Genomic DNA, 16,177 nt, shown 5'->3' on the forward strand with positions numbered 1-16,177 from the left:
AAATGAGGCAAACTTCAATTGAAATGAAAACAGGACTTGCACAGTCCAGTGGTCGCTTTAATAGCTGCTACTACCACTACAACTCAAACAACAATACCGGGCTATATGGGAGGAAAAAATGCGTGTCTGATGGATATTGAAGTAACACGGAGGACTTCATTCATCATTGCGTCTGTATATTGGCTTGTGGTAGGACGGGGGGAAGAATCCCTACTTCATTCCACATCAGAGAACCTTTTAGTAATTGAGCACTCATACATTCATTTTGCTGGTGTGTATGTGATATTCGTGCCAGGACTAATTGTAATTGAAGGGCAACAGGAATCACCTAGTCTCCTCACTATGCGATTTTGTAGAATTATAGAAAACCTCGCATCACTTTACTATGAGGCCACACATGCTTGGCAGCGATAACAAATTGTACAGACATGTGCCCAGAGTAAGGGATACACACCAAGGCTTAATTAGTAAATATGCCTGTCCATATGGGCAGGGTAGTATGGTCTCAATCATTCCAGTTCCTAGGAATTTGTTAATTTTTTTGACCATGTTTTTTACTCTTTTTTCTCTCCTCTCTCTGTGTCTATGGCTGGCTGTGTTGATCCGCATCGAAATGAAGCAAATATTTTATTTTGCATACCTTAACTTTGAGTCAAAGTGTAATTTGTCTTTGAGTTCCTAATTTGTTGGTCATTCCCATTTGTCGGAATCATCATTGCTGCCATTATCCTTGTTGGTTGTTTCAAAAATATTTTTATTTTATTTTCATTGTTGTTTGTTAGCATTTTATTTAGTATTTACCCAAAGTAATTACAAATGTTTATATTTTGTTTGAGTATGTGTGTTTTAAATAGACTGCGGGCCTAAGGGCTGGTCAGGGTTTAGTATGGGAATTTTGGATACGAAAAGCGAATATTTTTATAAGATAGACCCAAAAAATTTAGATTTTCTCTGAAATTTTATTGGATTTATTTAGATTCGCAGGTCCATTTTTCCGTTATACAAATAACAGAATGGTAGAATTGTTCGAATATTCCACTTTAAACTTTGTCCAAGAGTGAAAATCCCTACTTTTTTGTTAGAAATTGGGGCACATTGGCCCGGAATCAATACCAAAAAACTTCCAATTTTTTGGTTTCCGAATGTTATTGATATCAATATAGCAAGGTTTTCTAATATTCAACATTGGAGTTGAATAAAAACCAAAGATGATACACTTTAGAAGATTTGAAATTGGCTGCTGAGAACATTAAACCATTGACGGCCCTAGGTCCCTATTTGTCGTTTACGCGTTTGGTTCGACACATTACAATGCAAATAAAAAGAAATTAAGAGTTGCAAATATCTTGGAACAAACGGGAAAATATAATTTTTAATTTATTGCTCGAAATTAACCATTATTCAATTTACAAAGTTAAGTTTTTCATTAAAAAACAACTATATACGGCCGTAAGTTCGGCCAGGCCGAAGCTTATGTACCCTCCACCATGGATTGCGTATAAACTTCTACCGAAGACTGTCATCCACAATCGAATTACTTGGGTTGCGGTAACAATTGCCGATGCCAAGGTATCTTAAAACTTCCTAACACCGTAATATATACCACATAGTCCATATATATTAAACTACAAAAGGCCGATTAAATACGTATATAATTAAGTTTAAAGTTTCTATACAAATAAAATTTTGGCAAAATAACATTTTCTATGGAAATAAAATTTGGAAAAAAATTTCTATAGTAATAAAATTTGGAAAAAATTTTCTATAGAAATAAAATTTTGACAAAATTTTCTATAGAAATAAAATTTTGGTAGATTATTTTTTGGCTCGAGTGGCAACCATGATTATGAACCGATATGGACCAATTTTTGTGTGATTGGGGATCGGCTATATATAACTATAGACCGATATGGACCAATTTTGGCATGGTTATTAGCGGCCTTATACTAAGATTTCAACCGGATCGGATGAATTTTGCTCCTCCAAGAGGCTCCGGAGATCAAATCTGAGGAACGGTTTATATGGGTGCTATATATAATTATGGACCGATATGGAGCAATTATTGCGAGCTTGTTAGAGACCACATTCTAACACCATATTCCAAATTTCAACCGGATCGGATGAATTTTGCTCCTCCAAGAGGCTCCGGAGGACAAATCTGGGGATCGATTTATATGGGGGCTATATATAATTATGGACCGATATGGACCAATACTTGCATGGTTGTTAGAGACCGTATACTAACACCACGTACCAATTTTCAACCGGATCGGATGAATTTTGCTCCTCTAAGAGGCTCCGGAGGTCAAATCTGGGGATCGGCTTATATGGGGGCTATATATAATTATGGCCCGATGTGGACCAATTTTTGCATGGTCATTAGAGAACATATACCAACACCATGTACCAAATTTCAGCTGGATCGGATGAAATTTGCTTCTCTTAGAACAATCGCAAGCCAAATTTGGGGGTCCGTTTATATGGGGGCTATACGTAAAAGTGGTCCGATATGGCCCATTTGCAATACCATCCGACCTACATCAATAACAACTACTTGTGCCAAGTTTCAAGTCGATAGCTTGTTTCGTTCGGAAGTTAGTGTGATTTCAACAGACGGACGGACATGCTCAGATCGACTCAGAATTTCACCACGACCCAGAATATATATACTTTTTGGGGTCTTAGAGCAATATTTCGATGTGTTACAAACGGAATGACAAAGTTAATATACCCCCATCCTATGGTGGAGGGTATAAAAATGCAAATAAAAGAAATTAAGAAACATGTATGGACCTGGCGCCGTCAATGCAAGATTTGGTATAACGCAAGACAATTTCCCATCTTCTAAAGTGTATTGTCTTTGATAAAAACATTCAATGACTTGTTGTTATTTCAAGAAAAAAAAGGCAACAACAATACCTAGTGCTAAGTCCAGAAATATGATAAACGATGTCAACACTATCCCATTTTCCGCCAAGGAAGTAGAATAGATTTTAATTTTAATTCGCTGATGCCTGTCACTTTATTCCGTCGCGGATTTTGGCCTTCCTATAAGAAATGCACGCAAAAAGTGTTCATCTATCGCTATGGTTATGTTTCGTTTGTTTCGAAATTTCGTTTGCATAAAATTTCGTTCCGGAGAAAAGTATTTTTTTTACTGTAACCATCCACTGTGGAAAAGTTCCTTTAATCGTTTTGCTAATTTTTTTTACAAAAAAAAATCTTTGATATATTCCACAACATAAAGTACTTCCCTCGGTCGATAAATTCATTTGGGCTATTTGTATTGTAGAGGGACCATTAGTTAGGTAGATGTTTGTTGTTGTTATTTCTTCTTTTTGTTGTTATTACTACAATAGCTTCCTTCAAGCAAATGCATATAAGCCCACAAATACTCTCACATACATATATGGGTCTATTATCATACATCTACCCATATCCATTCTCTCTTTCTCTCTATCTCACTCAGTATGTTCTTATGACGTAGCCCCCACACTCATTTTATAATAGACTCTAGATTTTGTTTAGAACAAAGCATAAGTTTAGGCGCCTATATGAAAAAATACCTAAAACATTCTACTAATAATTATAATGATAGTTATTGGGTACTGGTGTTTGGAGTTGAAACCATGGGATTGTTGGTGTAAAAATTGGTCATAGTCCAACATAATGGCTTTGTAATTATGTAGATATTGTGAATGTAATAACAATTTACTATCCAAATATTAATTAAAGTTGGTATAAGTAGTTTTACCAAAAACAAAGAGAGGAATGCGTATGTTTGTGTATTGGTGAGAGTGCCTGTGTAGGCAAATAAATGTTGATGACGGAAGTTTGTTGATGTTTTGTATTTTTTTTGTTTTTTTTTTTTTTTTTGTTTTTCAAATAAGTGGCAACAACTTGTCATTATAGCAGAGTAGATAAACGGAAGTATATCTATAAATACCACACTTAAAATAAATAAGCCTTTTTATCCCATTAACAAGAGGATACATGAGGCAGATTTGTTTAGAGTCCATGCCCAATATTTGTGCAAGAATATAAAAAAAAAAAAAAAAACAAGTATATACAGCGGCAAGTTCGGCCGGGCCGAATTTTAAACACCCACCACCATGAATCAAATATTAGGATTTCCTTTGAAATTTCAGAGGGTTTGAGGACAGATCAAGCAGAGCAGTTCAACCAGAACACTTCACGAAGATAAATTTAAAGATTTTATCTATGAATACTATATCAGATTATGGATTTATAATAACCATTTTTGTTTGAGTTTTAGAGGAATCATTAACATCTCTTGTAAGTGTGCAAGAAAATTATAAAATAACGTCTTGATTTGAAATCTTAAATCTGTAGATTTTCACCCGAGAAATAAAATCTGTAAATTTTACATTGAGTTTCAAGCAATTTTCATGATCAGTGTGCCTTCTATACTCTCAAGAAGTGAAATCGGTCTATATGGAGGCATTACCAAATGGACCGATAAAAACTTAATCCGATACACGTTTTTGTGAGTCTTAAATACCAGAATATTTACAATTTCAGGCAAATCGAAAAAAAACTACGGTTTCTACAAACATAACGAGGTAAATTGGGAGGTCGTTCATTTTTTGGCACACCTCTTTATGGTCCCAAAATACTTCTAGATTTCAAATCTCAGGCAAATTGGATAAAAACTACGGTTTCTATAAGCCCAAGAAGTAAAATCGGGAGATCGGTCTATATGGGGGCTATACCAAAACATGGACCGATACTCACAATTTTTGGCACACGTATTTGTGGTTCTACAAACTTCTATATTTAAAATTGCAGGCAAATTGGATAAAAACTACGATTTCTATAAGCCTAAGACCCCAAATCGGGAGGTCGGTTTATATGGGGACTATATCAAAACCTTGACCGATATAGCCCATCTTCGAACTTGACCTGCCTGCAGACAAAAGACGAGTTTGTGCAAAATTTCAGCATGATTGCTTTATTATTGAAGACTATAACGTGATTACAACAGACAGCCAGACAGACAGACGGACATGGTCATATCGTCTTAGAATTTCTCCCTGATCAATAATATATACTTTATATAGCCGGAAATCCCTATTTCGATGTGTTACAAACGGAATGACAAACTCACTATGCCCCCGTCACCAATCTATGGTGGTGGGTATAAAAAGGAACGATGAATTCGAAATACATATGATCATATTTAAAACAACTTGTAGTTAGTGCGTCGAAGGAATTTTAAATATATGTGGTAAAAGTAGGTTTAAAATTTACTGTATTTTTACTGTTTTTGGAAAATAAACTTTGGCAAAATGAAATATTTTTCCTTATTTATAAAGAATTTTGATACCATCTTGAGTCGCTATAGATTTTCACAAAAAAAAAAACAATAACGTTTTTTTTCATTTGTTTTTTGTTAAAATTGTCTTAAAATTAAACAAAACCTAATATATGGTCGCGGGGGTAGCTTGGGAAGAAGTTTTTTTTTATTAATATAAAAAAGTGTTTGTGATGAACAATCACAGTTTTCTATGTGTTTCTTCAATTATTACATTGAATATTTTTAGTTAATTGAAATGCAGTCGAACTTCCCTATCTTGACGGGACCAGAAAATTACTTCATTATACAGAAATTATATCAGAGTTCAAGACAATTGGAAGGAAATCGCAGGGTTTTTGAAATTTGTTCCTTGCAGAGAGGGAGCTTCATTGTATAGAAGTTCACTTTAGGAAAGTTTGACTGTAATTGATTTATTTAAGTAAACAAAATTATCTTGGTGCCTGATAAGAAAGTCAAATATTGTCTTTCAACAAGGTAAGCATATTTATCGCTTGCTTTTAGGATTTTCTGGAATAATTTTCAAACAGAATGTAGATTTGAAAAATTACAAATATTGATCAACAAATGCCATATTGTGATAAACGGGGTGTATAAAGGTTTTGTAAACAAGAAATCGTTAAATTCTCAATTTCATGTACCTAAGAACACTCCAAGTCTTACTAAACACTGTATGCTTACGAAAGTTTAAACGCTGATCCTTAAGAATGCCAAGATCTTTATAAAAATCGACAGCTTTTATTTCATTAGATCCAAAAACATAATTAAAATAATTATCTAATTGCACTTAGATAAGGTCCATCAAATTAACATCATACAAAAATGATCGAAAAATCGTTGTTTTATTATTCCTGCACGCAGAGAAGGAATATGATCACCCCAACCATGTTTCAAGAGCACAATGTTATTTTTCACGAAAATCATGTAACATGTTTGTCAAAACCATGCTATTTTCTTGGAAATAATATATCTGATTTCGGAAAGCATGTTACGTGTGACAACAAAATAATATTTTTGCAACCAAAATGTCACATGGTCGCCGTGAAAAAGTAATATGGTGCTCTTGAAACAGGTTTGAGGTGATCATATTTCTTCTCTGGGTGTGGAAGGATGACCTAGATGACTCTCCTGAGGAACACCAGAAGAAAAATATATAGGCCATACAAGTTTCATCAATAGAAGGGCATCGTGGACCTTGTCGAATGGTTTACATCACATGCCAAAATTTCAATGGGATTAGGTGAAATTTTCTCCTCCAGGAAGTTCAAGAAATCATATCATGTGATCGGTTTATATGGGGTCAATATCTAATTATGGATCGATATAAACAACATTTTACACGGGGTCGTTTCGTGTAATGTGATTTCTCAACAGAAGGACGGGCATTCCAAGATCGAATACAGATATCATTTATCAAATTCTCATTCTCTTTTTGCGATATAGTAATAAATCTATTCACGTACAAACAAATGCCAGTTTTAAATCCAAGTTATAACAGGTACTTCAAAGTAAAAAAACAAATTTTCTTAATTCCCAAAACAACTTTAAACGAAAGATACAAAACCCTAAAACTAAGTCTAAGCCTAACAGGTGGCTGATAAGTCCCCGGTCTGACACATAGATGGCGTTGCTAGTATTAAATGCATATTATTTTTATATAGTACCAACCTTCAAATGATTCGTGTCAAAATTTGACGTCTGTAAGTCAATTAGTTTGTGAGATAGAGCGTCTTTTGTGAAGCAACTTTTGTTATTGTTAAAAAAATGGAAAAAAGAAGGAATTTCGTGTTTTGATAAAATACTGTTTTCTGAAGGGGAAAAATACGGTGGAAGCAAAAACTTGGCTTGATAATGAGTTTCCAGACTCTACCCCAGGGAAATCAACAATAATTGATTGGTATGCAAAATTCAAGCGTGGTGTAATGAGCACGGAGGACGGTGAACGCAGTGGATGCCTGAAAGAGGTGGTTACCGACGAAAACATCAAAAAAATCCACAAAATGGTTTTGAATGACCGTAAAATGAAGTTGATCCAGATAGCAGAGGCTTTAAAGATATCAAAGGAATGTGTTGGTTATATCATTCATCAATATTTGGATATGCGGAAGCTCTTGCAAAATGGGTGCCGCGCGAGCTCACATTTGACCAACAACAACAACGTGTTGATGATTCTGAGCGTTGTTTGCAGCTGTTAACTCGTAATACACCCGAGTTTTTCCGTCGATATGATACAAAGGATGAAACATGGATCCATCACTACACTCCTGAGTCCAATCGACAGTCGGCTGAGTGGACAGCGACCGGTGAACCGTCTCCGAAGCGTGGAAAGACTCAAAAGTCCGCTGGCAAAGTAATCGCCTCTGTTTTTTGGGATGCGGATCGAATAATTTTTATCGATTATCTTGAGAAGGAAAAAACCATCAACAGTGACTATTATATGCCGTTATTGGAGCGTTTGAAGGTCGAAATCGCGGCAAAACGGCCCCATATGAAGAAGAAAAAAGTGTTGTTCCACCAAGACAACGCACCGTGCCACAACCCAACAAAAAAATTTGGAAGTTCTTCCAAGGGCACAACTTTAAAAGCACTTCCGGAAGATACACTCCCAATGATGTTCTTTATTTTAACTCCCCAGGAAGTTCTTTTAATTCAATTTTTTATAACTTGTTTTTTTTTTTCATACTTTTAATGGGTATTTTTAACTTTTATTGCTTCAAATAGGGTAAAAATAGAGTAAGAATTCATAAAATGGTACATATCATTTAAATTTTTTCGAAAAAAATGCTAAATCCAATGTGAAAAAATTGTGAATTTTTGAAAATATTTGAGTTCAAACGTTTCCGGCAAGCGTTAGAATCCATTAAAAATTATAAAAAATTATAAAAATTATTTATTTGACAAAATGTCACAGAATTTTTTAATTTACATCCAAAACATTGAATTCGGATCACACCAAAACAAGTGATGCAAATTCAGTGCAACGGCTGTTGAAATAGAGGACTTCCGTCCTATGACAAGCCCATGTTAAATTCATCGCTTCTGCGTCAATTTTGCACCACTTCCGGATCCAAAAAGAACATTTTCTGTACTTTTTTAGCGACGCTTTTTTGCTGGGAAGTCATTGAGAACGATGGCAAAAATTCATGAATTGGGCTTCGAATTGCTTCCCCACCCACCGTATTCTCTAGATCTGGCCCCAGCGACTTTTTCTTGTTCTCAAACCTCAAAAGGATGCTCGCAGGAAAAAAATGACTGCAATGAAGAGGTGATCGCCGAAACTGAGGCCTATTTTGAGGCAAAACCGAAGGAGTACTACCAAAATGGTATCAAAAAATTGAAACGTCGTTATAATCGTTGTATCGCTCTTGAAGGGAACTATGTTGAATAATAAAAACGAATTTTGACAAAAAATGTGTTTCTCTTTGTTAGACCGGGGACTTATCAGCCAACCTGTTATATTTGAAATTTAAACATCCAATATTTCAGTTAATTTAAGGACGATTTCTTTAAATCAAAAATGCGATTCTTTAGTTAAGGAAGATTTATGTTAGTTCAAAGACATACGACTGTAGGGACGCAAATTTCCAAAATGTGTGTTCTATATTAAAAAAAAAAATAAAGCAAAGATTATAAACTTTCTTTTAATTGAAATTTCAATATTTTAAAGAAATTTGTCCTTAATATTGTGTAAAATTCATGTCCTAAATTCAGGTTACGCAATTTTTAATATCACGTAAATCTTTTTTTCAGTGTGAAATCGAATGTTTCTAATACCACCACTTCAGTTGGCTTACGGTCTCCCCTCTTTAGTTATTTCTTACTTGTTTTTAAAATACACATAAAAATAATTTAAAATCAACTTATCATAAATACGTCAAATGTTAAAGTTTATCAGTTTTTATAAACAGGTAAAAATTAATATTGTGATAAACAATAAAAATCACAACATAGACTATAAGTGTGAATTAATAAAAAAAAGCAAATAAACAAAAAAGTCGAGCATTCTTCTTTGATTAGCCAGCATGACGTCAAAAAGTAACGTTGAAGATAAAATATTAAAAATTTCAATCATTGTCAAGGTACACGCGTTTATTATTCACCCCTCAGCAGGAAAAGCTTTATGAAATAGCTTTTGCTTTACCGAATTTCATAAAGCTTTTCCCCAATTGTAAGTTAAAACAAAAATAAACTTGAACATCTGATTTTCCCAAAGCTTATGGTTTTTGTTTTTTCATTCCAGAATTGAAAAACATTTGCTTTTGTTTTTCTCATTTTATTTTGTGTTCGTAATTCGTAAACGAAACGGAATATCAAAACAAAACCAGACGTAACGTAACTAACAAACAAATGCTCACAGCTGACTGATGTGGCACACTTTTCGAACAAAACCCCCTCAGTCTGCCTACACCTGTCATGTGGCCTTAACAATGCGTGTGTCAGTCAGTGTACACCCCCATAAGCTTTTCAGTGGGATGTAGCATTTACCCATGTAGAGCAAAATGTTTAAGTTTCGTACTCCATGTTCATATATTCGAAGTGTTTTTTTTTTTCATATCGCGTGTTTGACCTGTATAAAAAAAAAATATTAAGAAAGTATTACGCTTAACTTTTGTTATGACAACTTTTCCTATGACCACATAATGGACAAATTCCCACTGTGAGCATTGTTGTAGTTGAGGGATAATTTGTGGCGTGGCGTGTATTATTTGTTGTAAGAGGTTACTGGATAGACGGTGCCAATGCGTGGGTGGTTGCTTAAACGCCTGGGAATTCATTTTGTCACAATTCTATGGCTAATATGATGTAAACTGTGCTGTAATCATGGTTATGTTTCCAGAGAGCAATTTATCAATTATTCCTGAAGACCTGAAGTTCAATAACGCTTTTAATGCACTGAAAGAAAAGTACCCATCATATTTCATCTTGGATATTTATATAAAATCTATTCAAGAGAAATTTGTTTTGAAAACAATACCAAAAAGAAGAGGTATGATTGTCATGATCATATTGAAAAAGAAAAATAGTGGAAATGGGCCCATTTTCACCACACAGAAAAAAATTCCGTAGTTAAACTAACGCTAAATTTATCTTATTTTTATTGCAAAAAAATTGTTCGTAGTTAAATGTTATTATTTTTATACCTACCACCATAGAATGGTGACGGGGTATAATAAGTTTGTCATTCCGTTTGTAACACATCGAAATATCGATTTCCGACTATATAAAGTATATATATTCTTGATCAGGGAGAAATTCTAAGACGATATAGCCATGTCCGTCTGGCTGTCTGTCTCTCTGTTGTAATCACTCTAGTCTTCAATAATAAAGCAATCGTGCTGAAATTTCGCACAAACTCGTCTTTTGTCTGCATGCAGGTCAAGTTCGAAGATGGCCGACCGACCTCCCGATTTTGGATCTTGGGCTTATAAAAAACTTAGTTTCTATCCAATTTGCCTGAAATTGGAAATCTAGAGGTATTTTATGACCACAAAGAGGTATGCCAAAAATGGTGAGTATCGGTGCATGTTTTGGTATAGCCCCATATAGACCGATCTCCCGATTATATTTCTAGGGCTTCTAGAATCGATAGCTTCTATCCAATTCGCCTGAAATTGGAAATCTAGAGGTATTTTAGCACCGTAAAGAGGTGTGCTAAAAATGGTGAGTATCGGTCCAGGTTTTGGTATATCCCCCATATAAAGGGTGATACGGTCAAAAGTTGGTCAATATAAACTTGACGTATTTCTTTCAATTTTGCATTTAAAAAACCTGAACACCCCTCATTTTGAAGGTAAAATGTTGCTACTCGCACGCAAAGCTGGCAAAATTGCTAAAAGTTGCCAAATCAACCGTTACAAATGTAATTAAAGTGTTTGGGGAATGTTTGTCGACAGCCAGGAAGTCTGGATCGGGCGGAAATCGAAAACCGGAAGCCGCTGAGACGACAAAGAGAGTTGCCGGTAGTTTCAAGCGAAACCCTAACCTCTCTCTCCGAGATGGCGCAAATAAGCTGGGTGTATCGTCTACAACCGTGCATCGAGCCAAAAAACGAGCCGGACTATCGACTTACAAGAAGGTAGTGACTCCAAATCGCGATGATAAACAAAATACGACGGCCAAAGCGCGATCCCGGAGGCTGTACACGACGATGCTGACGAAGTTTGACTGCGTGGTAATGGACGACGAAACCTACGTCAAAGTCGACTACAAGCAGCTTCCGGGACAGGAGTTTTATACGGCAAAAGGAAGGGGAAAGGTAGCAGATATTTGCAAGCACATAAAACTGTCAAAGTTCGCAAAGAAATATCTGGTTTGGCAAGCCATCTGTACCTGTGGCTTGAAAAGCAGCATTTTCATAGCTTCCGGGACAAGAACCAACCAAGAAATTTACGTGAAAGAGTGTTTGAATAAACGAACTTACTTCTTTATATACTTTTTTTAATTTCCCACAGCTGAACGAAATCTTACTTTTTAAGTATGTCTTAAATATTTTATTAACTAAACGTGAGTATAGAGTTCAATGACCGTACACATACGATCAATATGAACCAAAGCAAAATAAATTTTTTGCACTATTCCCAAAAATAGTAAGAATGAACTATGATATGGTTAAAATGGTCATAATTCGGCGCCAAAGACATTCTTCTTTACTGTTAGGTAATTTTTTCTTCTCTGAGAGGATAGAAGTTCATGAACTGCAATTCTAGGTTAGGAAAGGTATGGTAGCTGCCCTGTAGTTTGTTAATCCTTCCTATAGAACAGTTTACCTTTTCTCGGTGTACAAACCTAGAATTCTAAGTTAGGTAAGGTATGGTAGCAGCCCTGTATTTTAGGCTAACATAGACTATTCAGTCATTGTTATTTATGCTCAAAGACATCTGACCTTATTTTTATAACCGAGCTCGAAAGAGATTTCTCTTATGGCCGAGCCCAAAACCACTTAGGGACGCACTCCGAAATGCTACAAGCACTACTTCTGAAAAATCTATTTGGGGTCCCTCCGAAACTGCGAGTAAGCCCATGGATAGGTTAGGTGTAGTGACAGCCCGATAAATTAGGCTCACTTAGACTATTGGGTCCATTGTGATGTCTCAATGGTGTCACTGAATGCTGTCCAATTTCATGTTAAGCTCAAAGGAAATGCATCTCCTTTTTATAGTCGAGTCCGAACGGCGTTTCACATCGCAGTGAAACCACTTTGAAACTCTCCGAAATGTAACCCGCATTACTGAGAGGGTATAATCGAAGGCGGGATTCGACCCACTACCCTTTGTATGCAAGGCGGCCATGCTAGCCATTGCATTTATCTACCTTTGACAAGAGTTATGGCCTTATAAAAGTCGACAATGTCATCACAAGCTGCACAAAAGTAGATCTGCTGTAGGTTGGTCCATTCCTTGAGATGATCGACAATTTGGTATTTCCAACCTTACTCTCCAATATGTCCCAAGGCGCAAAAGTCCAATGGATTCTGATGGCCATTAAGCGTTAGGAACGCAGCGAAGAACCTCATGTTTAAGTCAAGAACCTTATTTTTAAGACGTGATTGCCGCGGTTTGAGTTCGGTGGTACTGAGTCCTATTGGAATATCCATGGTCTGTGGCCGACATTTTTCTTCCTCACCAGGGCTTCAGTACTACGAGTATCTTTACCAGATAATATTCTGCATTTAGTTTGAAATTTGGAAAATTGGAATTGGAAAATTTGGAATTGTATCTCATTGAAGAGAACCAAATTTCGTAACTGGCCGCTTTCGTGCAAGCAAAACATCTCCTGGGCTTTCTCTTTTTGCCCCGGTAAGCTCTTACTTACTTTTTGAACTTCAATGCCTTTAGTCCAAGCTGTTCTATGTTTGCATCCCTTCCCGCGATATGTTCAGCTCACAAGCAAGATTTCTACCACTGCGGCAGTCGTAAGACTAGCAGTTTAAAATTCCCGTTCTCTTCCATAACATTGCGCTTTTCGCATCGCTTTGTGAGTCTCCAGAAAGAACTCAGCTTTTTGTTCTTTGCGTGTGTGTGTCATCTTTTGCATCTTATATGTCTTCTTTCAACCTTAAATGATCCATTTCCATATACCTGGTGACTATCGTTCTACTCAACTTCAGTAGTTCCCTAATCTAGTCGTCCTAGTCCCCCACATCATTTTCGAGCAAACCACCACACTTTTCCGTATTGCTTTATGTCAGTAGCCAGTTTGTTTTTTGGTTTCATATATGGAATCTATATCCTCAATGTGCTCAACCAATTTGTATTTAATTCATGTTTCCAGTTTTGACTACTTTCTGTATCATACATTTTTCTTTTACGTCCCATCTCGATGCTGTAGGAAAATTTTGCTTTTCATAGACCGGAATCCGGATTTCTTCTGCAGAGAATCATACACAATCAGCTTTTTATTCATATCCTGATTCATCCTATTCGTCCATCTTCATCCATTTAGTTCTCAATTTCTTAAACCTCATCGATCATTTTTATACCCTCCACCATAGGATGGGTGGTATATTAACTTTGTCATTCCGTTTGTAACACATCGAAATATTGCTCTAAGACTCCATAAAGTATATATATTCTGGGTCGTGGTGAAATTCTGAGTCGATCTGAGCATGTCCGTCCGTCCGTCTGTTGCAATCACGCTAACTTCCGAACGAAACAAGCTATCGACTTGAAACTTGGCACAAGTAGTTGTAATTGATGTAAGTCGGAGGTATTGCAAATGGGCCATATCGGTCCACTATTACGTATAGCCCCCATATAAACGGACCCCCAAATTTGGCTTGCGGATCCTCTAAGAGAAGCAAATTTCATCCGATTCGGCTGAAATTTGGTAAATGGTGTTGGTATATGGTCTCTAATGACCATGCAAAAATTGGTTCACATCGGTCCATAATTATATATAGCCCCCATATAAACCTTGGTTTGCGGAGCCTCTAAGAGAAGCAAATTTTATCCGATCCGGCTGAAATTTGGTACATGGTGTTAGTATATGGTCTCTATCAACCATGCAAAAATCGGTCCATATCGGTCCATAATTATATATAGCTCCCATATAAACCTCAAACACCCATGCAAAAATTGGTCGATATCGGTCCATAATTATATATAGGTCCCATATAAACCGATCCCCAGATTGTACCTCCGTAGCACCTTGGAAGAGCAAAATTCTTCCCATTCGGTTGAAATTTGGTACGTGATGTTAGTAGAGGGTATCCAACAACCATGCAGGTATTGGTTCCTATCAGTCCATAATAATATATAGCTCCCATATAATCTGATCCCCAGATTTGACCTCCGGTGCCTTTTGGAGAAGCAATATTCATCCGATCTGGTTGAAATTTGGTACGTGGTGGTAGTATATGATATTTAACAACCATGTGAGTTGAAATTTGTGGATGACAATCTTTCGTAGAAGTTTCTACGCAATCCATGGTGGAGGGTACATAAGATTCGGCCTGGCCGAACTTACGGCCGTATATACTTGTTTTTTTTTTTTGGTGTACATTACATACAGATTATATGGTGCAATCTACTAGACCTAGTCTTCGTCTCTTAGTTTTCATTCTTAATAAGATGGGTGTTGTATGTGTTTGACCTTTTCCAATCGCCGTCTATTATTATGGGTCAATTAGGGCTACCCTATATTCCCTATCGATTGTGAAATATGAAGGGAAGGGTAACATCCCTAATTATAATGCCCACGTGTATACTTATCCTTCTCTTACTGTCAATGATATCACCAGAGTTCGATAACTTGTGTTCATGAAATTAGGCTAAGTGCTTCAGTCTTAGGGCATCAAATATTCTCAAATCCAATCACGAAATATCGCGTGCATTAAATATGTGTGGACTCAACGGGGTTAACAGCATTGGTCGTTTTACTAATTGATAATGGACACCATTGAGAGGAAAATTAAATTTGTTTTATAATTTTTAGTAGAAAACTACAGTAAATTTGTGGCAATATTGTTTTTTATAATTTTTTAGTAAAACCAGTGATGTTCAAAAATTAGTATCAGAATTCAGGCTATAATGAGAAAAGGTAATAGGGAGAAACAAATGAACAAGATTTTAGCCTTTTCATATATCACTGCAACCATTTTTCTTCAGAGAATCACCCATTAAATGTGCGCCAAAAGGGAAAAGGTCGAAAACTTTGTCAAATTAAAAAAGTCGAATTTCTAGACTTTTACCAGCTTTGAAAATTTCGATTTATTTGATTCTCACGTTAACTAAATGGCCTTATCATCATTTTTTTTTTACAAATCATGTTCACATACAGCCAATAGGCTAAATCTTCTAAAAATTATAAAATACCCTTAAATTTTGAACACTCTGGACACTCTGAAAACCGGACACTTCCGAAATGTGTACGTTTGCTGTATTAAATTATTCAAATTAACCTCTCACAAATGGACACCTCCCAAATATGGAGAAAATTTAGATGACCATGGGTGTCCACCTTCCAGAGGTTTCATTGTAGTAGAATTGGTGTAGGGTACCATGTCCTCGCTTTAGCTCTTGGTTACAATTTTATGAATGAAAACAAAAGCTCTATAGCCTATTAACAAACACATAGATCTCAAACAAACCATGTTAACCTTGTAGTGAAAAGCTTTTGTGCTATTACTGCCTTTATAGCCTGCCACAAAAATCCTTTCTTTTTCATCTAAATTCAAGGTTAATCAAACAAAAAAAAACACCCAGACTTTACATCACATCCAATATAGAGCCTATGCTAGGCAAAAAAACTAAATTCGCTAAAAAATGAATTCTCTTTCGTCATCCTTTTGCTGGTTGTATTAATGAAAGTAATAACGACCATATACTTCCGCACCTTAGGCAA

This window comes from Haematobia irritans, chromosome 1 (assembly GCF_050003625.1).
Source record: "Haematobia irritans isolate KBUSLIRL chromosome 1, ASM5000362v1, whole genome shotgun sequence".
Lineage (NCBI taxonomy): Eukaryota > Metazoa > Arthropoda > Insecta > Diptera > Muscidae > Haematobia > Haematobia irritans.